Source organism: Nicotiana tabacum, chromosome 7 (assembly GCF_000715075.1).
Source record: "Nicotiana tabacum cultivar K326 chromosome 7, ASM71507v2, whole genome shotgun sequence".
Taxonomy (NCBI): Eukaryota; Viridiplantae; Streptophyta; class Magnoliopsida; order Solanales; family Solanaceae; genus Nicotiana; species Nicotiana tabacum.
The window spans coordinates 19,270,720-19,295,739 of NC_134086.1; the positions used below are offsets into that span (position 1 = coordinate 19,270,720).

The 25,020-nt window shown below is 37.3% G+C and overlaps 1 pseudogene; it reads right to left on the reverse strand.

The window, feature by feature from the left end:
- Nucleotides 1-20,830: 20,830 nt before the first annotated feature.
- LOC107818379 (uncharacterized) lies at nt 20,831-24,222 on the reverse strand (annotated as a pseudogene).
- Nucleotides 24,223-25,020: the final 798 nt, after the last annotated feature.

Below are 25,020 nucleotides of genomic sequence, written 5' to 3' on the forward strand. Positions count from 1 at the left end.
GTCTCCAAAGGCTCGAGGCAAGGGTCGAGGTTCAACCCCGAAGGGTTCTCAACGTTCGACCTCGGGGCAATGCAAATCAATGGCTATAATGGATGAACGGGAAGTTCCCAAGGCACGTGATTAAAGCTGACCAAGTCTATTACGCTAGTTCAAGCCCATACAGTGGCATTAAATGGCTGTGCCAACCTCAAATCCTTGTTTGTACTATGTTGGGATTCCCCCTCATATATATTGGGACCCTTGTCATTTTGTAATATGTACAATATTGAATACAAGAATATTCTCTGCTCTCCAACTTAAATACATTCTCCTTTGATTCTATTACTTACATTTATTGCTTACATTTATTGTGTTTCATTAATTGTCCTTCATTTATTACTCATTATTGATCGTAAAGAGCTCAGATCCAAGCTCTTAGAATTGTTAGCCCTTCATCGGTCGTTCACAACCTAACGCTTAGCTCGACCTCGAGGTCTCGTATAGGCCAGCTCGAGGCCCGATTCTCAGCCCCTCGGTTTTTTTAACATATTGCCTATAAGCTCATATCTTATCTTCTAGTCTCACGCCTAGCATATACTGCCTAACAACTAACATAAAAATAAATCACGTATATTTAGAACCACAAAATCAAATCTAATTGTAATTATCATTTTCAAGGTAAATAGCTAGGCAAGCCAACGTTAGAGAATCATTAAGCTAGTTTTAATCAATACAACGAGGTAAAACCATTTAAGCGGAAATGAAACTAAATTGAAGTACTAAGTGCATAATAATCCATAATATTTAAGTACAGCCTGGATCTAGAGTCACAAGTGCACGAGCTTCCAAAATTTCTACAAATGAAGTCTAAAATAAGTACAACTATCTCGAATGAAATGAACAGTATATAGGGAAAGAGGAAAGGGACTTCAAGGTCTGCGGACGCCAGCAGATCTACCTCGAGTCTCCAAATAAGCTAATCCGAGCTGATGCACCTCACGAATAGTTAGGACCAGTACCAAAATCTGCACAAGAAGTGAAGAGTCTAGTATGAGTACAACCGACCTATTGTACTCCGTAAGTGCAGAGCCTAACCTCGACGAGGTAGTGACGAGGCTATGATAGGACACTGACGTAATTAAACTTGTACAAACGGAAATATACTTACAACATTACAACAGATAAAGTTTTACCATATATTTCTAGGAGGGAACACACAAAATGGGGGTACAAAATACAATAACTACAACAGGAAATGGCAACATGAATCAGTCAATCAACCTTCAACCAATAAAAATGGATAAATATAATGAATAAGGACTACACGGCATCACCCATCGTGCTTTTACTCTCAATTTCATCAAGAAACGATAAATACGGCACGGCATCACCCTTCGTGCTTTAACACTCTCTCCCTCACCATAAAGCAATGAATATATATAACATTTGGGAGAAAGAATAATCAAGAATAACCTTACGTCAACAATGGTCCCACAATTCAACTATCACAAATAGTTCACTAATGCGGAAAGAACGATCGTTCAAGTAATAAACTAGTCTAAGCATGAATATCATAATCAAAGAAGGAAATAAATCACAAGAAACAAGTCTCATCCGCATGCTTTATCCCAACATCAATGCATAAGTACTCGCCACCTTACATATACGTTGTACCCAACATTTAAACATGTAGCAAATATGAAAACAAGTCATAATCCCTTAAGTCAAGGTTAACCACGATACTTATCTCACTTCGCAGTCAACTCAAAGCTCTCCCAGGGCTTTTCCTCTAGAATCTGCCTCCAAACAACTCGAATCTAACCACAATCGGCTCGTTAACCTCAAATAATTCTAAGGAAATCAATTACAATACATAAATATAGGATTTTTGCACTTTATCTAAAAATTCAACTCCGGGCCCGCTGGTCAAGACCCGACGGACTAAATCCCATTTACTCATTCATCCACAAGCTCGATTATGTAATTAGTTTCGGAATCCAACGTCAAATTGAGGTCTAAATTCCTAATTTGCAAAAACCCTCAATTCTTCCTAAATCCCTTGTTTTCTTCTACTATGGAAGAACAAAGATTAGGGCTTGAAATTAATGGATGATGTTAGAAATAGAAGAGAATGAATTAAAGTCCACAAACCTATGAATTGGTGTTGAGTTTTCCCTTCAAAATCGTGTCTACGCCGAGCTCTAATGGAGAGTTTATGAAAAATAGGAGAAATCCCGTTTTTGAACATTTAAATCACTGGCGTCAGGCCTTCTTTGCGTTCGCGAAGGGCCAGACACGATCGCGAAGGATAGCATCTTATTGGACTACGCATTCGTGAGTTACGCTTCGCGTTTGCGAAGGCTTGAACCCACCCACCCCCGCGTTTGCGATCCTAGTGTCGTGTTCGCGAAGAGTAATGACCATTTCCCCTTCCCAGGCCCATGCCCCTACGCATTCGCGAGAAGCTAGTCACGTTCGCGAAGGGTAAAACCCCCAACACTCCGCTTCGCAACCCAACTATCGCGTTCGCGATGAAGAAAATCCTCCCATGTCCCAAACTCTCCTTCGCAATCGCGAGAAAGGCTTCGCGATCGCGAAGCACATGAGACCAGATACAGCAAAAGCTCAAGAAACCTGAAATTTTCTAAGTTCAAATGGTCCATAAGCTATTCGAAACTCAACCGATCCCTTGGGGCTCCAAACCATATAGGCACACAAGTCCAAAAATCTCATACGAACGCGCTCGCGCGATAAAAACACCAAAATAACACCTAGAACTACGAATCGGACACCAAAATGAATGAAATTTTTAATAAAATTTAAGAACTTTCATTTTAACAACCGGACGCCCGAATCACATCAAATCACTTTCATTTTTCCCAAGTCATAAATATCGTAATGGACCTATATCAAGTTCCGAAACTAAAATCTGGACCCGGTATCAACAAAGTCAAACATTGGTCAAATTTATAAAGTCTTTAAACCTTTAAACTTTAATTTTTGACAAAATGCGATAACTCGAGCTAGGGACTTCCGAATTTGATTCCGGACATACGCCCAAAATCCTAAATCACGATATAGACCCATCGGGACAGTCAAAATACGGATCTGTGTCTGTTTGCTTAAAATGTTGACCGAAGTCAACTCAAACGGGTTGTTAAGGCACGAATTCACATTTTAGTCAATTTTTTTACATAAAATCCTTCCGGATAAAGGCACGAACTTCGCACGCAACTCGAGGAAGGCTAAAAGGAGCTATTTTAGGTTTCAAAATATAGAATTAAGGGCGAAAACTCTAGATGACCTATCGGGTCATCACACATTATCACTTTGTGCGGACTGTGATTTTTTTGGTATCTTACAGAAATGTCCCAAATAGTCTCAATTTACCAACCTCTAGCCATTAATAATAGACTTAACAAAACTAGCCAAACACATATAAAAAATAAAAATCCAAATTATTAAGGTTCTTTCTCTCCAAGAATTATACGCAAAAATTTTCTTTCATATTTTTAAGCGTGATCAACAACATTAGATGCAAGACAGAAAGTAAATTTCATGGATGAGGTAGCAAATAAGGTGATGAAATACAAAAAAATATATATACAAGATTCCAAAAATCTAAGCAAAAAAGGATCTTTTTTAATGGGTATGGTTGAAATTAATTGGAAACATATAGATGAGTTAATATACAAAATTTGAGGAAGATTGGAGGTGATTTGGACTGATTTGGTATCAAAATTCGTAGTTAAAATGGAGTTCAAAAAAATTTTTGCGACACATGTATCAAACATGTATTACATATGTATCTCATCACACATGTATACATGGATATACATGTGATACATATTTGATACAAATATGATACATATGTGATACACAGTGTGATGCACATATCAATTTTTTCATGTTCATCTTCTACTTCAAATTTTTAATTCAAACCACCTCAAAACTCCATCAAATCATCCCAAAACTAAGATTCGGGTTTCTTAAGATGTACCCAGTTAATTCTATTAACACCCACTCAAAAGAAAACAAAAATTTGATCTTTTTTGGCTACAAATAGCTAATTGACTAATATTAGTAATATTTTATGAATTGGTCAATTTTAGTAATAAGCTACTTATAAATGGATATAGTTGGTAGTTTCCCTTATTTTTTCGTCTTACAATGTACTATTATTTTGTATTGCATTACAATTTATTCTGTGTGATTAAAGTGTTTGGACTAAACGTATAATTTGATGTTTTAATAAATAAATAAAAGATATGTCATATAAACATAAAAACAAATTTTCACAGAAATTTCAGTATAATCAAAGTATAAGATCTGTCTCATCGCAATATATAGTAATGGTTTTCGGAAAAACAAAAAAAGGAAGAAATGATCAAGCACTAAAGTTGAAACTTCAACGTTATCGCTATGTGCGATAAACTTATAATTGTAATTTGCAAAAATAAATGCTAAAATTATAGCGTTGACTTTACTGCTTAGTCTTAAGTATTGAAGTTGTCACTTTGACTTTTTTGATATAGCCACAAACTTATCGATGTAACCAGACTTAACATTTTGTTTGGACACTAAAAAGGAGAAACGAATGAAACTTTTAACAAAAAATGATAACATTTAAATCGCGTTATGAACTTAAAAAGAAAAAAGAAAAAAAAAACAATAGGAAAATCAAAATTCTACGTATTGTACTGTAAAGTAGCCCAATATCACTATTAGGTTAAAAACGTCCCTAATATTTAATTTTTTCACTTAACAGCAGTTGTTCAACTTATTTCATATTTAGGTGAAGGATATAGTAAAATATTTTTATAAGAATTAAAAATTCATTAGCTTACGAAACCTGGTTAAATTCCTAAGGCTATATCTAAAATATTATATTGTAAAATTGTAAAATTCAGTTATATTTGCATCATGGCAACTACCTTTTACGTCTAATAACTATGAATCTCTAGTCACTATGTTTAAATGCATTGAACATGTACAAAAGTTTACAATTAGTGATGCCACATATATAATTAAAATATTTTAAGGGTCTAATCATGTCTTAATTCAATAATCTCAGTAAATTAAAGTCTTGTAATTTGGGAGAATGAATCTGCAACTTCAAATATTTTAAAGGAGTGATTTTAATCTGGATAATATTTTGAAGCATCCTGCCACTGATTATTCATGATTAAAACAAAAATAAGATAATAATACCAGATCTTTGCACTAATTTGGTGGGACCCACATATAGTTTACCATACTCTAGCGATAAATCATATATAAATCGAAATCATTATCTAATATTAAGTATTAACCTGCTAAATCTAATCAAAATCTTTTGCTTGTTTTTTCCTTTTGGGAAGATGGAAATACAAGTTAGCAACTTTATTACTATGAAATATAAAAAAATTTAGAGGGTGTCTATTGTGTAAGAAAAAGTTGAATAAAATAAATTATTTGAAATATTATCCAATTAAAAGTTGAATTAATGGTTTAGATGAGTGCTGAGGTCAAGAGTTCGTAGATTTTCATTCAACAGAAATGTTGGTATATGAGTCCAATTTAACTGTCAGTGGTGATATCTAGTCGTTGAATGAATAAATGTTGCTATGTTGCTTGATAAAAAATAAAATAAGAAAAAAGTAGTGAAAATGACAAAAATGCTTCCTTATGTTTAGGGTAGGTTCAATATGGTTCTTTAGATATAGTGTTTGACTCAAAAGATATTAAAACATTTTTGAACAAATCAATCAAAGATGAAGGGGTAAATCTTAGCTGAATATAATAATCTTTAGAAAGAATAATAGATGAAGAGAAGATGGTCGTTAATTTTCTTTTCATTCAAGAAGTACAATCTCTTCAGAGCCCAGATGCCATGTTACAAGGTTATTATCCCCCTTTTATACTAAGAGAAAAACTCTTCTAAATTGTAAAAGACAAAATACAAGGAATATTCAACGGAATATTCCTAATGTCCCCCAATGGGCTTATACTATTACAAGAGGCGTACAGTCTCTTCTTTTGCCTTAAGGTCGTCTCCCTCGGGACGTCGATTCGAAGATACCCGGGCGTTTGTCATGCTCGTCGTTGGTCGGGATCGGTCAAATTTGGACCCATACAATTAGTCCCTCCGCTTGCCGGGGTTGCGACCGAGTGCATCCTCGATGAGCGGACTTCATGCGTTCATATGGAAAAATTTGATCCGTTGAAACGTTACGACGTGGCCAACGAGGGACGGCCATCGTGTTCAGTAAGACACCGAATGATACACTTTACCGGGAAATGATGTCAGCTCCACGTGCGTCATCATCACGTAGGTTTTCGAGGCAGGAACTGACGGCTAGATGCTTCGATTCTTGCGCTGCTTTGTGACCTGCCGCCTCGATTCTGGCACCACCCAACCCTATAAATAGGTGAAGGGTTTGTTTTTTCAAAAAATTTTAGCCATTTCATTCTTGATAACTTCTTTCACTCTTCCTCATTTGCTCTTATATCCTTTTGTTTCTTCTTACGTTCTTCATTTGAAGCTTCTTCTTCCTTTTTCCTTTTGTGTCGATATTCCTTTGAACGATATCATGCCGAGGTCTCGTCATTCTCGTGAAGAGGTTCCTGAAGCCACCTCGTTGTCCACGATGCCCCCTTCTGGCAGCGAAGATACTGTGGTAGAAGAAGGTGATAGCCTTCCTACGGTGGAGGAGTTACTACCGAGGCACCCCTTATCCCGGAGTGACTTCCTCAAAGATCCCCCTCCTACTCCGGACCCCGTATTTTCTGAGACGAAGCAAGTTCATATCGATGCTCTTCGTGAAAAGTATGCCATTTCCGCTCATGTAGAAATGGTTCCGGCGGAGAAAGATTACGTGGATGTCCACAGACGTGGGTACTGCGCTTTCTATGAGTACCCTTTTATGATCGGCTATACTCTTTCTCTCTTCCCCTTAGCGGAAGAATTCTGCAGGTTTTACCAAGTTTGTCCGGCACAACTTTCTCCATATACACTCAAGGTACTTCTGCTACTGACCAAGTATGCAGAATTGGCAAAGTGTAGCGTTTCTATCCACCACCTTTTGCACTTGTTCACGCCTGGATTTCACAAAGGTACCATGGTGCACTTGAGGTTTCGTGGTACGAAGGGGCTGGTGGTCGGGACTGATGACCGGGCAAGTCGCAAGTTTTGGCACAAGTATTTCTTTGTCAAAACCGAACATGTCATTTCTGACTCTGCCAGGTTCCCTGAGCGATGGAATGAGGCTCGTGTGTGTCGCCACTTATTTTACTCTCCTTTATCCTATGTTCACTGTAAAGTTTATTTGCTTCCCGTTTGCAGATATAAGACGTCCACCTCGCCCTATTGCGGATATCATGGATTGGGTAGCCCGTCTATTGCCTCTTGCAGCAGAAACTCGAGATTGGCCCGCCTTCATGAAGTGTTACGGCCCTAAAGTCCCCTCTGGTAAATATCTTTCTTACTACTTCGTTGGTCATGCGACCTTATTTAATGATACGACCCTTTGTGATGATAGGTCGAGGAGCTTCTAGGGAAAGGGCGCCAGTCCCTGCATTTTGACAAGTTGTTGCTACTGCAGACACGCAGTTTGTTTTAAGTGAGTCTGTTCGAGAGGGTCACCCTCAACCTATTCAATTAGAAGGTCCATCTCGAGTTGTGATCGTGAGGGAATAAGCTTCTTTGGTGTCGGCCTCACACCCTTTGGACGAATCCTCTAATGGGGACGAGCCGCTGTCGAGAAAAAGGAGGAGGCTGGAACTTGGGAATGGCGTGACCATGGACGCCGATAGAAGCAGGGCATCGCAGACAACCCATATGCCCGTATTTATGGTTGATGCCATTTTAGCGGGGAGATCTTCCCAAGTGGAAGGAGTTTACCCAGGAGCTGGCTCAGTGCGCTCCGCTGAGGGTGGTGCGTCGTCCAACGTTGGAGGGCGTTGTGTTAAGGGTGACGACTCAGGTTCGGATGTCGACCCAAAGGATGTCAATGAGTTCGTGGGTCGCCTTACCCATGTGGAGGTTAGAACGGACGGGTCTATCCGTCACATAGTCGTCCCGGGGGACTACAATTTGATGTTGAACAGCGAGCAAGTGGTGTCTGCCCTAGATCCTCTATGCGTCGCTCCTTAAAGTGAGATGCTTAGGGTGATAAGCGACGTGGAATTGTCTCAGAAGGTCACTGGTATGGCCCTGCAGGTAGGTGCCTTTTCTTCTCTTTTCATTGTTGGGTTTGTGCGGTGATCATCGTTCTGTATTTTGTTTCTAATTTCTCCCTCTTCTTTTTTTTTCCAGACCCTCATCATGGAGGTTGAGCGAGAGCGTCGAGAGAGGAGAAGGACGGGCCTTTATGAGAAGATGTCATCCAAATATCAGCAGTATTGTGCTAAACATCGGGCGATGGACGACATTTATCATCAGGACCCTGAGTTTTAGTTGTTTCGCAAGGGGCTAAAACAGCGGGAGGACCAATTAGAGCGTAAGATTGAAGAGTTGAGGGAGCGGGATGAGGAGCTCATGAAAACTATCGCTCGTAACAGTGAACTCGACCCTCAAGGTGAAGGACGACGAGCTTGAGTTGAGTAGGGGGTGATGGCCGAAAATGCTGAGTTGAATGTGAAGGCAGTAAAGGTAGAGGGGCTTAAGGGCGAGCTGAGCGTCGTCACTGATAAGTTGGCGGCAGCTATTTCTGGAACCGCATCTTTGGAGAATGTCCTCCGCGTTTACAGGTCGGAGATGGATGAAGAGAAGGAAGCCTCTAGTCATAAGGTTGCAAGGCTCTAAGGGCGGGTCAAAGAACTGGAGGCAAAGCTGGCTGCGTTAAATGGACAAATGGCCTCGCTGAGGACGGAGGATGCAAGTCGACGTTCTTAGCCTTCTACGTCTCGTGCCTCAGCCGATCCGGTCGTGCCCCGTCGTTTATATGAGTTGTGGGTCCACGCGGAGGCTTGGCTTGATGTGTATAAGGTTTTTCATGCCGAGGGAAGAGCTACTGAGGCGGAGCTTCAGGCCGTGCACACCGAAGCTCGTGCAACTCGTGAGGCATGTAGATACGACCCCCTCACACCTGATGGGGATGACATCAACTCTGATGATGCGAACCTCCTTGCTTCGGATTCGTGGTACGAAGATGCTTACCCCACCGGGGATGATGTGTAATCTTTGTTTGTACTTGCTTTTGTTTTGGGGTTTTTGCGGGGGGCATACTTGAGCTTGTTTGTAAGGGCAAGTGTAAATAATATTTTGATGTAATGTAAAATTTATTTTGTCGATTTGTTCTTTCTTGCATTTGTCGAACCCATGTTATCGTTGATGACCTTTGCCATTGGGATGTTGCTTCAAAGACTGCGCTTACCGCAACTTCGGAAACTGCTAGATACACAAGTAGACATTCACCCGGGTCCGCTTTGACGCATAGTGGTGGCGAGGATAGATATGTTTTCAGTTTTCTTAGGGCATCGACGCATTCTTCGTTCCATTGCAGCCTGTGGTCTTTCCTTAGCACATTGAAGAATTTGTGGCATCTATCCGAGTATCGTGAAATGAACCTTGATAGGGCGGCTATTCGCCCTGTTAATTTTTGCACCTGCTTTTTGCTGGTCAGTATCTTCGGTATTGCATCGATAATGCTGATTTGATCCGGGTTGACCTCGATTCCCCTTTGTGACACTAGGAAACCAAGGAACTTTCCTGAAGTTACGCCGAAGGCGCACTTTTCGGGATTCAGTTTCATCCCATACTGCCTTAATATCTCGAAGGCTTCCTTCAGATGACCAATGTGATCCTCTTTCTTTGTCGACTTCACTAGCATGTCGTCAATGTAAACCTCCATGGTCTTACTAAGTTGTTCTTTGAACATTTTGGTGACTAACCTTTGATACGTGGCCCTTGCATTCTTAAGCCCGAACGACATCACCTTATAGCAGTACGTTCCTCGATGAGTGATGAAAGTGGTGTTTTCTTGATCTTCTTCAACCATTAGAATTTGGTTATAACCGGAGTAGGCATCCAAGAAGCTCAGCAGTTTGTGCCCTGCTGTTGTATCGATAAGTTGGTCGATATGAGGTAACGGGAAAGAGTCCTTCGGGCATGCTTTGTTTTGTTCGGTGAAGTCGACACAAATTCGCCATTTCCCGTTCTTCTTTTTGACCATGATCACATTGGCGACCCATTGGGGGTATTTCAATTCTCTGATGGAACCATTGGCGAGTAATTTATCAACCTCCCCGCTGACCGCCTCATTGATCGCGACATTGAATTTCTCCTCATTTGTCATACCGGTGGATAAAGTGGATCGACATTCAACCTGTGCATAGCGATATCCCTTGGGATTCATGGCATATCTGAGTAGGAAAAAGCAAACAAATCGGTGTTGTTAGTCAAAAACTCACGATACTTGCCTGGCTTCGAGAGGTTGTGTCCAACATAAGCCTTTTTTGTGATACCGGTGTTATCCAATTGGATGGGATCGAGATCTTCTATGGTTGCCTTACAAGCTTCTACGATGTCTGGGTCTTTGATGGACTCTACTTGTACGTCGGGTTTGGTTCCTGACATGGCTGATTGTTATGCTTGTGCACTTTCCCCTTTTAGTTGTTTGGTGTATTTGCAATCTTGGGCGATCCGTTAGCATTCTTGGGCGGTACGTGGCTCGCCTCAGATGCTGAATATCCCCCATGGGGTGGAAAATTTGATTACTTGATAGAAGCTTGAAGGGACGGCTCGCATTGCGTGTATCCATGGTCGTCCTATGATGGCGTTGTAGGTTGTTTCCTGGTTCATGACGTGGAATGTCGTTTCCACGTTAACCCCTCCTGCCAGGACAGGTAGCACTCTTTCTCCAGATGTCCGCTCTACTACATTATTAAAACCCGTTAGTGTTATGCAATGCGGTATTATTTTATCCTCGATCCTCATTTGCATGAGAACTCGTGGGTGAACAATACACGCACCGCTTCTTCCATCCACCATTATTCTTTTTGCATCGGTATCCGTGATGCATAAAGTTATAACCAAAGCATCATAGTGAGGGAAAGACAAATCGTCGGTATCTAACTTATCGAAGATGATACTATCTTCGAGGTCGTTGTACCGTTCGTGGGCGACTGTCCGTTTGAGTTTATGAGTGGTGGTGAATTTCACATGGTTGATTACCGTGTCGTCGCCGCCACCAATGATCATTTGTATGGTACGAGCTGGTGATGGTGGCTTTGGAGGTCCTTGAGGTTGATCGCGCCCTCAAGCGAAGGTGGCTCGTCCTCTGTTGCTCAGCAATTTTTTCAGGTATCCCTGACTTAACATTCTTACTACTTCCTATCGCAGACCTATGCAGTCCTCGGTCTTGTGTCCTCTTTTCTGGTGGAACTCACATAGGACGTTTGACCTCCGTGTGCTTGGGTCCGACTTCATCTTTTGCGGCCACTGCACCTTTGTGACGAGCTTCTCCAGTGTGTACACTATTTCTGAGAGGGAAACATAACAATTATGAGCAGATAGTAGTAGAGGCATACCTCTTTCATTTCGGGAGGGTGCGGTATGCCGAGGCGCAGCGTCTGCATGTCGTAGAGGTGGAGGATTGGATGTTCGGATATAGGGTTGATTCCTTTCTCGATTGTAGCGTGGTAATTGATCCCTTCGCCCGTCGTTGCGTCGATCTCTCCTTGTTTCGATATGGACTGACGTTAATCGCTGAAGTGGGCCGTTCAGGTCATCCTCGCCTGCCCTCACTTCGGCGCAATAGGCGTTGTGGATCTCTTCCCACGTAGTGGTGGGGGGTACTTCATGAGTCTACTGAGTAATTTTTTGGTTGCTTTTGATCTGTTCCTCTATAACCCATTTTGAAAGGCTGCTACTTCCATCCCTTCTGACACGCTCGGTAGGCTCATCCTTACTTGGTTGAATCGTGCTAGGAAATCCCGAAGTCCCTCGCCCGTTATTTGCTTGACGGCGAAGATATCATTAACCCTAGCCTCGGCCTTTTTCGCTCCCGCGTGAGCGGTAGCGAATTTATCCGCCATCATCTCGAACGTCGATATCGATCGTGCTGGTAGTTGGGAATACCATGTCAATGCTTCCCCTATTAGAGTTTCACCGAACTTTTTCAGCAGCATCGGTACCTGTTCTTTTGATAGATCATTACCCTTTACTGTGGTAACGTAATGGATTAAGTGATCCTATATTTTCAAGTATGGCGCCATTTTGAAGGTCTTCGGAATAGAATGGGGAGCTGCCCCTTCGCTGTATGACTGTTCGACGAATCGGCCCACATCGCATTTTGGTAACAGCTTCGGAGCGTCTGGTATTTTATCGACCCTTTCCTGATGTTCCTTTATCTGGTCGCGGAGTGTTTTGTTCTCATTTTCCATCTCTTCCATTTTCTTTAAGATGGCCATAAGTGCGTCGTCACCTGCATCAGTAATAGTGCGGGTGTTACCTGTTCGTGTAGCGTTTGGCTCATCGGCAGCAGCTGCGATTTCTGTGGCTGGCGCGTCTTCGACGCCTCCCTGAATGGGTTTCTCGAGCATGTTGCTCAATGCACTCGTTAACCATTCTTCTAGTAGCCTTTTGACTGCTGGTGGCTCTTCTCCTGTCGTGGATGTTGAGGTGCCCCTCTCGCGCAAGATCGTTAGATCCCCGTGCGGAAGAGGTGAGATCTCCCCCTCCAGCGTAACACTCGTTATTGTATTCTCATTATCTTCTCCACTGGCTTCGTTGAGGGAATTCAGGAGGTTGTTCGTGACATCCACTACTGCCTTTAGCCTCGCTTCTCCCTTTCCCGCCATCGCTGGTTTTTATGAAGCTGAAGAAAAGTGACTATTACTTTCAAGGATTTAGATGAAAACTACGATTTCAGCTATAAAAATTCTCACAGACGGCACCAAATTGTTTGACTCAAAAGATATTAAAATCTTTTTGAACAAATCAATTAAAGATGAAGGGGTAAATCTTAGCGGAATATAATAATCTCTAGAAAGAATAGTAGATGAAGAGAAGATGGTCGTTAATTTTCCTTTCATTCAAGAAGTACAATCTCTTCAGAGCCCAGATGCCCTGTTACAAGATTATTGTCCACATTTTATGCTAAGAGAGAAACTCTTCTAAATTATAAAAGACAAAATACAAGGAATATTCGACGGAATATTCCTAATGTCCCCCAATGGGCTTATACTATTACAAGGGTCGTACAGTCTCTTCTTTTGCCTTAAGGTCGTCTCCCTCGGAACGTCGACTCGAAGATACCTGGTCGTTTGTCGTGCTCGTCGTTGGTCGGGATCGGTCAAATTTGAACCCATACATATAGTACAAGGCAATTTTAGTCCTTTAAATTGCCAATAGTAAGCATTTTCGGTCTTCGTTAAATATTTTTATAAAATTTATTCAACAAGAACTGTATAAAAAATGTTTAACCAAAAAATGCCATGCAGACCCTATAAAAATATCGAAACCCGCAACATCAAAAGCTGCATCAAACACCATAAATAAATTAAAAGAATAGCTGAAAATGCACCTCAAAAAGTTGCACAAGAGTGCAAAAGTGGACCAAAAATATCAAAAACGGTAAAAAAAAAACTTCATCTCAAAATGTGACTTCATCTTAAATTCTTTTTTTAAAATAATTTTTTAAATCTAACAATAAAAAATTTAAAATATTTGGCAGAGACTAAAAATATTCGTTTTTAACAATCTTAAAGGACTAAAACTAATTATGAGTATATTTAAAGAACCTTATTAAATCTCGCCCAAAATATAAGGGACTATTTTTGTCATTTTCAATTCATTATTTTATTCTAGAATTATGTTTATTTGTATTAAAAATAAAAATTTGTAAATGTAATCAGATCACACTAATTTCGAATTTACTAGCTTTAGATTTTGAATTCACCTCTAAATATTAATATGTAGAGAAAATATATTACATGCTACTCCCTAGGTACAAATTTATATGGCACTATTTCTTTATTAATTTGTTCCAAAAATAATAATGCATTTTTGTATCTGAATATAGTTTAACTATAAATATCTTAATTAACTATTAACCAAGTTCTTATACCAACACCAAGGTCATGTTAAGATAAATATAACTCTATACTTTATAGTTACTCAAACAATACGATATGGTTAAGATCATAAAATTTAAGGATTTTATTTCTTTTTAAACTCAGATATTGAATGAATCTAAACTACACAAATTGGATTTGGAATAGTAGGAATATTTTATACAATATTTCAAGTAAAATTGGTGGAATGCCTAAATTGATGGCAATGAGTACAATCTAAGAGGCTAGTTGCAAGCTATAGGGTGGGGTGCCACACTTGGATTGGCCCTCTAAAGCTTCTTTCTATTATTTGACAAAGACCACTAATAACAAGTGTGCTTATTATTCATAGTTTCCTTGTGTTCCAGATTCATTTTACCTCGTGTATAATAATAATTCAAAAGACAAGAGGGGTGTTACGATGGTAAGCAACCTCCATTTTCAATTAAGAGATTGTGAATTCGAGTTTCCCCAAGAGCAAGGTGGGAAGTTCTTGAAGGAAGGATGTCGGGGGTCTATTTGGAAACAGCCTCTCTACCCCAGGGTAGGGGTAAGGTTTGTGTACACACTACCCTTCCCAGACCCTACTAAGTGGGATCATACTGTGTTGTTGTTGTTTATAATAATAATTCAGAGACAAACGTGCACGTCCAGCCCTCATTCCATATATCTTGTACTTTATAATTATATATTTAATTTTTTTTATTCATTAGCTATCCATTTTTCAGTGGATTATATAGTTCTTATTAATACTTGACCTGGTTTTAAAAAGTTCATTATCCGACCTATTTTTTAATAAATAATATGAATGAACTGTTTTCTTTTAACCATTTTTCTACCACTAGTCACTAATATTGGAAACAATAGCAGTTATGGTTTTACAATGACATACAAATATTTCCTCTAGACAAAATTGTACAATTTTTGGTGAGTCTCCAATTTTACGTTACTTTTCCAATCTTGGTAGACTTGGGCACTTGGCCGCTGGATATTTGATTTCCTCTGCATGCTAATTAAAGGTCAAACTAGACATAGAAAAAAAAAATTTTAATTTCTTCAAAAGGAAATGGAGGTCGCTGGCTGTAATTCGTCCAATATTTCCTTCAAAGCAATGCTAATTAATATTTGGTCAAAAAAAAATAAATTCCTTCCGTGTCAGCTTGTTTACAAGCTCATTCTCGACTCAAAGCAAAAAATATATTTATTTAAAAGTTGCAATTTTCTCAATTTGTTCACAGAGTTCAATATTATCAAAAATTTGTCCAATACATCACAAAAGTTTCGTAAATTTTCTTCAAATATGGTGGCTTAGTTATAAAATGTTCATATAGATATTCGTTTTTTTTTCATGTTATGTGAAGGAGATTGACTGGACATAAAGTTTAGGAAAAGAAGAAAAACCTATAAAATTTGTGGTCTTAAATATCTCATCACATTTTATGACTATACAATCATATCACCAAGAATAAAATGATGAAATGTATTATTCTTTTTAATACATACTAAAAGAATGTGTCATATAAAATGACAAGTTTAAACTAACTTCATTCCTAAATATAAAAGGTGTCATTTTTTTTAATACATACTAAAAAAATGGTATATTAATGGGACAAATGGGGTAACTAAAATCCTCCTTTCTTTGTGATATGTGATAGCTAGTCGCATGAATACTAATTAGCTGCAACCAAAATTCACAAAAAATGCCAACGTGGAGGACTAAATCCCAAACCCTCATAAAAAGAATGTGAAATGAGAGCAATAGGTTGCTGGAAATTTGTCATAATGAAAAAGAGTTGAAAGTGACAATAGTAAGTGTACGTTACTTTAATAGGAGGCAACTACGATAGCAACAGCATCAAGTTGGTACTAGTGTTGACCATTAAAAATTCAGGTGCTGGAAAAGGACATACGGCGAATCCAAAATTTAAATTTAATAGGTTCGACTTTTAAAAATTTTAATATTGAACTCATTGTATTGTTCGTATTATAGGTTCAAATTTAATATTTATTAAAATTTTAGTAAGTTTTTAAATATATATTTATAGTTCGTATAAAAAATTATGAGTTTAGATGAACTCGTAGTCGATAGGTTATATCCGCCCCTAAAGAGTGGGACAAGGTAATAGTTTCTATGAATACGTGGAAAAAATAATATACATAGGAATCGACTATGTACCATGAATCTGTTGCCATCCTATATTGCCTAACCAAGTTTGCATTTGTTCATCATCAAGACTTCTGTGAACATTTTTTTTTTTGGATATTATATTATTGTGAGTTGTGACTTTATTTATTGTCGTCAGTTATCGTTATCTGGCGGCGCAAGATGTAATGACATCTATTTTAAATACTCCTACCTAATAGCATATCTATGGATGTACCAAAATGTATTAACAAATTATGATTCTGCATCACAACATCTTTGATAATATGCTCCTTTTCTTAAACCAATTTATTAATTACCTAAAAAAATTCTCTTCGGAACACGGAACACGATTATATCTGTAAGTTCAATTGAGCTTATTATTTTTAACTCAAATTATATATACAGGTGCCAAAAAAATTAAAATATGTGCATATACTAAAATTATGTTCATCCCGAGCCCGTTAGGTTTGAGATCCATGGCGCCAGATTTCGGGGGGGGGGGGGGGTGTATACCTGGATAGATTCCAGCTAGAATAATTAGGGTATAATAATATATAACATGTCACTCTCAATATTAAGCAGCACGCTAGAGCATCCAAACATATTGTTGAAAACTTGACTAGTTAATTCCGAATGCTATATATCATATTGCTTGATAGATTTCTTCACCACTTGTCAGTTTCCAAAAGCTTAGGTAAGTATAAAGAAGTTTCGAATAAGCTTCCTATAAATATATTAAATTGACAAAAACAGATAATAAAACTTGAGGGAATGCGACTGTTAATCTGAATTAATATGAAAGTGATAGGGATTAGTTTCTAGGATTCTACCAATTTTCTGCCTAATTAATGGCACTAATCAGTTGGAGGTTCAGGAGTATTGCGCCCATTGATTCGTGGACTTTCTTAGAATGAAAAGCTTTCCTTATTAAGTAAAATTACTTATGCAAATTTTATTTTTAATTAATTTCTTCCTGTAGTTGGATATTGGCAGAATTATATTACGGACGAAATGAATAATATATGAGCTCGAAAATCTAATTTCGATAAGAGTTAGTGTTTTCTCTCGAACAGAGCTCCTAGCAGAAATTCCATATCATTGAAGAGAAATAAAAAATGGTAGTTTTCCTATCAAGTACCTGATTTTTTTTTAATATTCATATAATTCATAAAAGAAAATATGATTGGAATTTGACATCTTGGCTACTAGGTTGTCTTTAAAACATTGAGCTCTGATTTCTTGATAATGTTTCAAGAGTTCAATATCACCGTGTAAAGCATTAGAACCGATATTCTAAGAGCAGTATACAATTATATAATAGCTAAATAAAAATAAAAATTATTGAAACTATAATTATTAAATAAAAATATGCTCTTTCTAACAATTTAAATTTTTTATGAGATGATCACACATTACTATATGGTATCAGAGCAAACAAAAGTTCTGAATTCAAATTTCACTGCGATCCAATATAAAAATAAAAAAATGAATTTACCCGTGATTAACCAAAACATAATATGAATCTCACGTGAAAAACATCTCAAAAATATAATTAAGTAAATAAAAGTATTTCCCTTATACCAATACTACGAGTTGGACCTTTCAATCAATGAGCCTTTTTATCTGTTTTGATAAAGCTGAATGCCAAACTTTCGACGAAAACTGTCATACATTATTATCACGCTGGTAAATGAAAGAAAGAGAAACAGAACTCTTAAAGAAATGAAAGAAGAAAAAAACAAGCAGTTACATATTCTTGAAATGTTACGAAAGTAGCTCTATTGTCTCTTTGTAATATTGATCAAGGAGTAAAGATCAATAAGATTGGACCACTCACTTTGACGAACAATGTAAGAACTGGAACTCCGTCAATGTAGAAAATCGAATCTTGATATTGAAGTTTTTGTATACTCCAACTTTAATTTCTTTGTTTTTTTATAAACTAAATTACACTATTTTAGGTTACTCATTGTATGCTTAATTTGATTGGTATTATGAATTATTAGTCTATCACTGCATACAATTCTTGGTTATGCGTAAGTGCGACCTGCCTTATAACGGATAGAGAATTAAGCTTGAAAAGACTTTGGTTGAATTAACTGACCGACTCCGGTCAAAAATTGAGACCATCTTTGCCACACGTTAGCGATAACTGATTTTTTGACGAATTAAATTGGATCGATTTTTCTATGTTTCCGACTTATTTCGGTTAGTTTCGTGGACCGTTTTGGGCAGTTTTCTAGAAGTGACATATTGAATGTTTGCATCAAACTAACCCTATCGCTAAAAATTAAATTGGAAATACATATCTTTTAATCAAAACACAAATGCGATATGAACCAGCAATCTCCTTAACATTCCCAATTCAAGAAAATGAAAATGTGAGTAAAACTTTTTTTCTTCTTTTTTTTTTTTGCAACAAATATTGATTACGCATGTTTATTTTGAGCAGAAAGTCTATCAGAAATAACTACTTTATCTGTACAAAGTAGGGGTAAGGCTGCGTACCCACTACCCTCCTTATACCTCATTTGTGGAATTACACTAAATATATTATTATTGTTGTTATTCGTAAAAAAAATGCGAGTATTGTATTGGTGGTGAAAAAGAACTACACGTGAAATATTAGACTGTTGACATGGCATAACGCGTGGAATAATAATATAGCAACACCTGAAAATCTAATTTGATAGAAAAAGAAAAGGCACGGGAAAAAATACCCACGAGACGGTACCAAGCCTAACAGCTGGCAAGGAATGAATTAATAATAAAAAGAAGGAAAGATACATGGAGCGGAAGGAAATAAGGAAGGGGAACCGTAATAGATATAAGGCATTTATAGCGATAAATGTGTCAGTTATGAGAAACCAAAATAATGGGCAATCAATATTATTAATGCCCATAATTATCCCAAATTATGAGGGAAAACCGTTACTATTGTATATTCCTATATAAGGGCATAGAATTCTATTTGTAAGAACAAATTTGAGACAATATTGAAATATACACTTTACTTTTCTGCTCTCTCGAAATTCTCTACCTTGATTTTGCAATCAATTATTTCCTTAGTTATTCTTGTTATTTTCCTTTGATATCATTGAGAAAGTGAAGCAAAACTTGATTATCAGAAACTTGATTCCTTCAAAAATTAGACTTTGATTCAAAAGATATATTTTTGGTTAAACAAGTAGAACCACATATGCTCAATTTTGATGAATACTAGCAAGCACCCTAATTCACAGCAACACTACAATATTTAAGGCCTCCAGCCACCCCTGAAAAGTGTGGCCTAAAATGTCAAGAAGTGTAGTATTTGATCAAAGGCAACACTTTGCGCCTTTAGGCTACGCTTTTACGGGGGTGGCCTAAAGAACCGTAACCTTTGACCTATGGCCACGCTTATTACGCGTCGCCTTAGAAGCCACACTTCAAAAGTGTGGCCAATGCGGTAAAAAAGCTACGAAGCTACATGTTTAAAGTGTAGCCTTTGGTTCTTATAGACCACGCTTTTAAAGTGTGGCTTCTAAAGCAACAATCATCAATCGTAGCGCCAAATTGACTGTCCCTATGGCCACATTTTCTAAATATGACAATTTTGTGTATGCTTTAAAATATTTATTTTTGCCACAATTGTGTGGTTAATAAATTTTAGTTGCCTACAATAAATTCTGTATTCATATTTCTTTCAAGCATATACATTATGATCTCAAGCATTAAATAAGATAATAAGTAACAGAATAAAAATAGGTCAAATGCATATACTTGAAATGGACCTGAACAAAGAAATATAATTTGTGTAGTATTGCCCATATTAATAAAGCACTACTCCAAGTTCACCGGCAATAAATGCTACAAAACAAAATTTGTTCATATAACTATCAATATTACTAAAAACATCACAATTCTTCAAAAACTCTTCCCCATTCACTTCAATAGGTCAAATTGATTTGCAGCCACCACTTCCAATTGCATCACCTGCATTTTCCTACACATTCAAAATAAAATTAAAAATTAGGAAAAAACATACATATAATATGCAGAGAACTTTACCTAGATAACCCACAAAGTTAATACGAAAGCGTATGCATAATAGTAGTATGTAGATCTGAAAAAAGACAAGAATCATTGAATATCTTCACAAGCTTGCATAAACAGAGTCTCAAACCCAATCAAGAAACTGATAAGGTGTCTATAACACTAAGAGAAAGAATCAAACTGCTTACAGTATACACATGAAATAGTCAAAGTTGTCAATTTATACCACAACAAACCATTCATCAAAACTAATTGAAATGCATTGAGAAAATTTGATAGTAATCTAGACTCCTGTTTAAGTAGGTCTAATATTACCTTCAGAACACACACACACATACACACAGAAAGTGTGCGATCAATAAGTTCTATGTATTTGAAAATATTATAACAACTGATGTTAGGTTTAAAAATCTTCACTATCATATTAGGCAAAGTCATCTTTTTTTTATGGCCATTTCAAATTGATTGTAAACGACCTAAGGGCATTCCAAATGTAGAAGAGAACCATTTAACACTTCTTTAATATTTTACATAATAATAGATTAACCAACCAGAAAAACCTATAGAAAAGAAAACAAACAAAATATTCTAGAAAGTACACGTTGCAACGAAGACCAGAGTAAGGTACCAAGTCTACAAAATCTTCCGTTTGCGCTTCAAAGAATTTGTGATCATGGATATGCAGTATGCAGCACTCAATGGATAATCAGAAATCAATAAATAATCTTCGATATAATCTTTATTAATTTTCCCGTGGGCCATTGCCCCAACCACAAAAACAAGGTTCATGTCCTTGTTGATGCCATTAACATATTCCTGAATATCCACCAGCTTCTCAGAACTATGAGAGAAGCCTATCTTTCGACAGTCAATGGGTAGGTGCTTTGAAACAGGGTTTCCTATAACACGTAACAGTTTCTCTTGCTTACCAACATTAGTTATGCTCCGGTTTTGTAGCAGCTGCAACATAATGCCAGCAAATCGTTTAAACGTCCTAGGGATACGAACATGAGATTTTACTTCAAATAGATCACCTTTCTCAGTATTCACATACAAAGCTTTTAATCTCCCAGCTTTATTCACTCGACTATCTAAAATTGAAAGCATTGCCTGATGAGCAATATCAGGTCGATAATCAGAAGGGTTTCGATTATTCTTCTTAAGAAAGTTGGAATGTTCATCTGAGTTGACAAGTTGGTAAGTCTTTCCAATTTTAGCAATTTCCAGAGAAGCTCTTTCTATTTCTAAAACATATTATCCAACCATTCATTCATAACTCATGTTATGTAACACAACCATCAAAAGCAAATATTTTACCTTCTATGAAAAACAAATAATTTAGAAAAGCATGGTGTTGTAAGTTAACCTGAGGTATTTTTCAATAGTGTGAAATATAAATACCTTTCCAAGACTTGGAGCATGAGTTGAGCCAGAAGAATGTGGCAGATTTTGACCTCTCATAGCTCGTGCACTACTTGCATCAACAGGTGAAGGAAGATTAGATTCGGCACACCCTTGTATATTATGAATATCCAGTCCAGGGTTATTTTGTACCAATTGAATACAAAAGTTTCGCATTTCTTCTCTCATCATTTCCTTAATTTCTTCCTTCAGAGAAATCATTTCATTAGCATGCTTTTGTTTAAGCTTGTTGATTTCCTCTTCTTTTTCCAGAGAGCTTATCGTGACCGATTACCATAGCATCTAATTCGACCGGGCTGCTCCTTTCCAAACACAACCCTAAATGCATCATCTAGTGTTTCTCCGGAACTTTGATGATTTTGAAGTTCAGACTGTCAAAAAAAGAATTACTGAACATCACTTACAAGTCAATATAGAATGAACACTAAAATAAGTTTCAACAAGTCAGGTTAGATTAATGTTCTTTATGTGAAAATCCCTTCAATCTAACAAAAGAAACACACAACAAAAACAAAGAACATAAGAAAATAATGACCACAAAAGGTTCGTAGAGGAAAAGGGTTATGAGCTTGTTGTATTCCTTCAGTGACCTTGCAATAATTACAATTTTTTATAGAAAAAGCTTCAACAAGCTCATAACCCTGTTCCTCTACAAGTCATAGTTAAAGGAGAAAACTGTTCCACTACTAGAATAATCAGTGTTATATAAATACAACAAAGAGGATTTATTAAATAAATAAATAATAGTCTGATAATGATCCCTCTACAGGCATACTCAAAACTATGCAAATTAGTGAAAAGCGGCTAAATGCCTAGAAACTTAAAGCACTTACACATGTTTCACTCGGTCATGTTTCAATATGTTTGATTTAAACTTGATTCTCACATCTTACTACAAAAATTTCCATTAGGCATATGAGTGTTGCCACTAAATTTACTTCTTGTAAACTGTTTGCATTGTATACCATATCGCATTGTAGCAATCAATCATCTAAGAATGTTGGTTGTGGCAGAAATTGGAAATTCAGGAATCCGAACACAATCCGAACACACTCCTAACCCAAAAACACAATCCGAATATGCTCCTAACCCCAAAATCACCCAACGGAGCTAACGGAACCCTCGGATTTTCATTCCGAGACCGTCTTCACACTATTCCGACTACAGTCAACTTTCCAACACTTAAGCTCTCATTTAGGGACTAAGTGTCCCAAAACTCTCCGAAACTCAAAACCGAGCATCCCGACAAATCAAAATAGCAGAAATAAACTTGGGGAAAGCAGTTAATAGGGGATCAGGGCATTAATTCTTAAAACGACCGGCCGGGTCGTCACAAAAATTCACATAGATAGCATGCGCACATTATGCTGAGGTCGTACGGCTCGGTCCAACATAAAAGGAAATGTGCACTTCCAGAGGGTCGAATGGCACGAACCATAGATGCATCTATTTCTACCGAGGCGATCGGCTTGATCCACAAATATCAATTATCATCAAGAGGGCACGTAAGGCACAATCATAGTCAAATAAATTCATACAAGTTATCAAGTGAGTGCATGCGTTCTCATACATTTATTTCCAACCCAAGTCCTAAGTGATCTCATTAACATGAAAAGAGATAGACATTTGCAAATATAGCATGATACAGGTCCTAAACTACCCGGACAATTAACATAATAGTAGTTACGCACGAACTCTCGTCACCTCGTACGTACGTAGCCCCCACAATTAGCAACACATGATTAATTAACTCACCTATGGGGATAATTCCCTCTTACAAGGTTAGAAAGGAGACTCACCTCGCTCCAAAGCATACTTCCAATATCAAGAACGTGCGCAAACCCTCAATTTGGAGCCGAACAATCCAAAAGTAATTAAACGAGGTAGGAACTAGTCAATACAAGCTCAAGAATTCGCATTTTAATGGCTAAAGTAATTTCCCAACCTTAAACACAAGTTTCCTAAAATCCGACCCCTGACTCACGTGCCCGGATTCAGAAATTTTTTGAAGAAAGTTGTTCTCTATAAACTAAAGATCAATAATATATGATTTCTACTCCATTCCATAATAAATTTCGTGGTTAAATCTAATTTTTATCAAAACCATATGTTTTGCTCTAACCCCATAATTTTTCCCTAGTCTTTGTGTGTTAATCTACCCAAACTCAAGTATTAAACTCAAAATAAGTAGGATGAACTTACCTCAAGATGCTAGGTGAAATCTCTCTCCTTGGGAGGTCCCAAATCGTCCAAACAATGGTGGAAATGTGTCAAAAATGACATATTCCCGTATTAAAGAAAGGCACTGCCTTCATCATTGCCTCTTTTAATAACTCTAAAAGAGAAGTGAAAGACGCATTGCTCCATCCATGTAGACACTTCAACAAATAACGGATTGTGAAAGATAATCTAGAGAATCCTTTACAACCAGGATATAATTCTTGGCTTGCCTCGTCAACTAAGTTATAGAATTTATTGGCATCTTCATTTGGACCTTCATACACTCCTCCAGTATGTGCAATATCTCTAAATTGATCATTCAACAACCCATCAATATCATCGTACGAGTAAACATTATCATCGATGTCACAGTTAACACTCATCGGAATATCCCATTCCCCATGATTAATCCATCTTGTATAACTTTAAACAAATCCATAGCATGTTAGATGATCATACACTACATTCCTTCGAGTCCATCGGATATTACAACACTTTGTACATGGACATTGAATTTCTTTGCCTTGAGGATCTCCATAAGTGTAAGCATAATCTAAGAAAGATTGAACACCATCGATATACTCTTTGCTATATCTTGGTAAATCCATCTATTCCTTGGATGGAACATTTGAATTCCTTAAAATTAAATTTATTAGATCTTCAAATATATAATCATTTAAGCATTGACTATAAAATAAATCCGAAACATCAAGAGTGAATTTGCAAACTAATGTATTGTAAACTAATAAGACTTTTTACCTAGTCATGACAGGTACGCTAAGCAAACCCAACTTCAAGTCCACCACAAATCTACCTGAGTGTGACTAATCTTCGTGGAGAAAAGGAGTAAAATTAATAGGTTCCACAGAACAACGACAACAAGTAATAAAATTATAAACCAAGTAGTTCATGAAGGTAATATAATAATTTTACGCACACAAAATTAATAGGGATACCAACAACGCTTGTAATGATCCTATAACTATAAGTTCAAACTCATGCACTGGCTTTTCTAGTCCTTTTAAATATATATAATGAAATAGCTTTTCGATCCCAAAAAATAAAAAAATAACAAATAAAACATGAATGTAGCTTGGTAAAGGACTTATGCCCAAGGTAAGCATATCTATACAAATATAATTGTCACTATCTCATATTGTATGAAAGATATTGTGGATGAA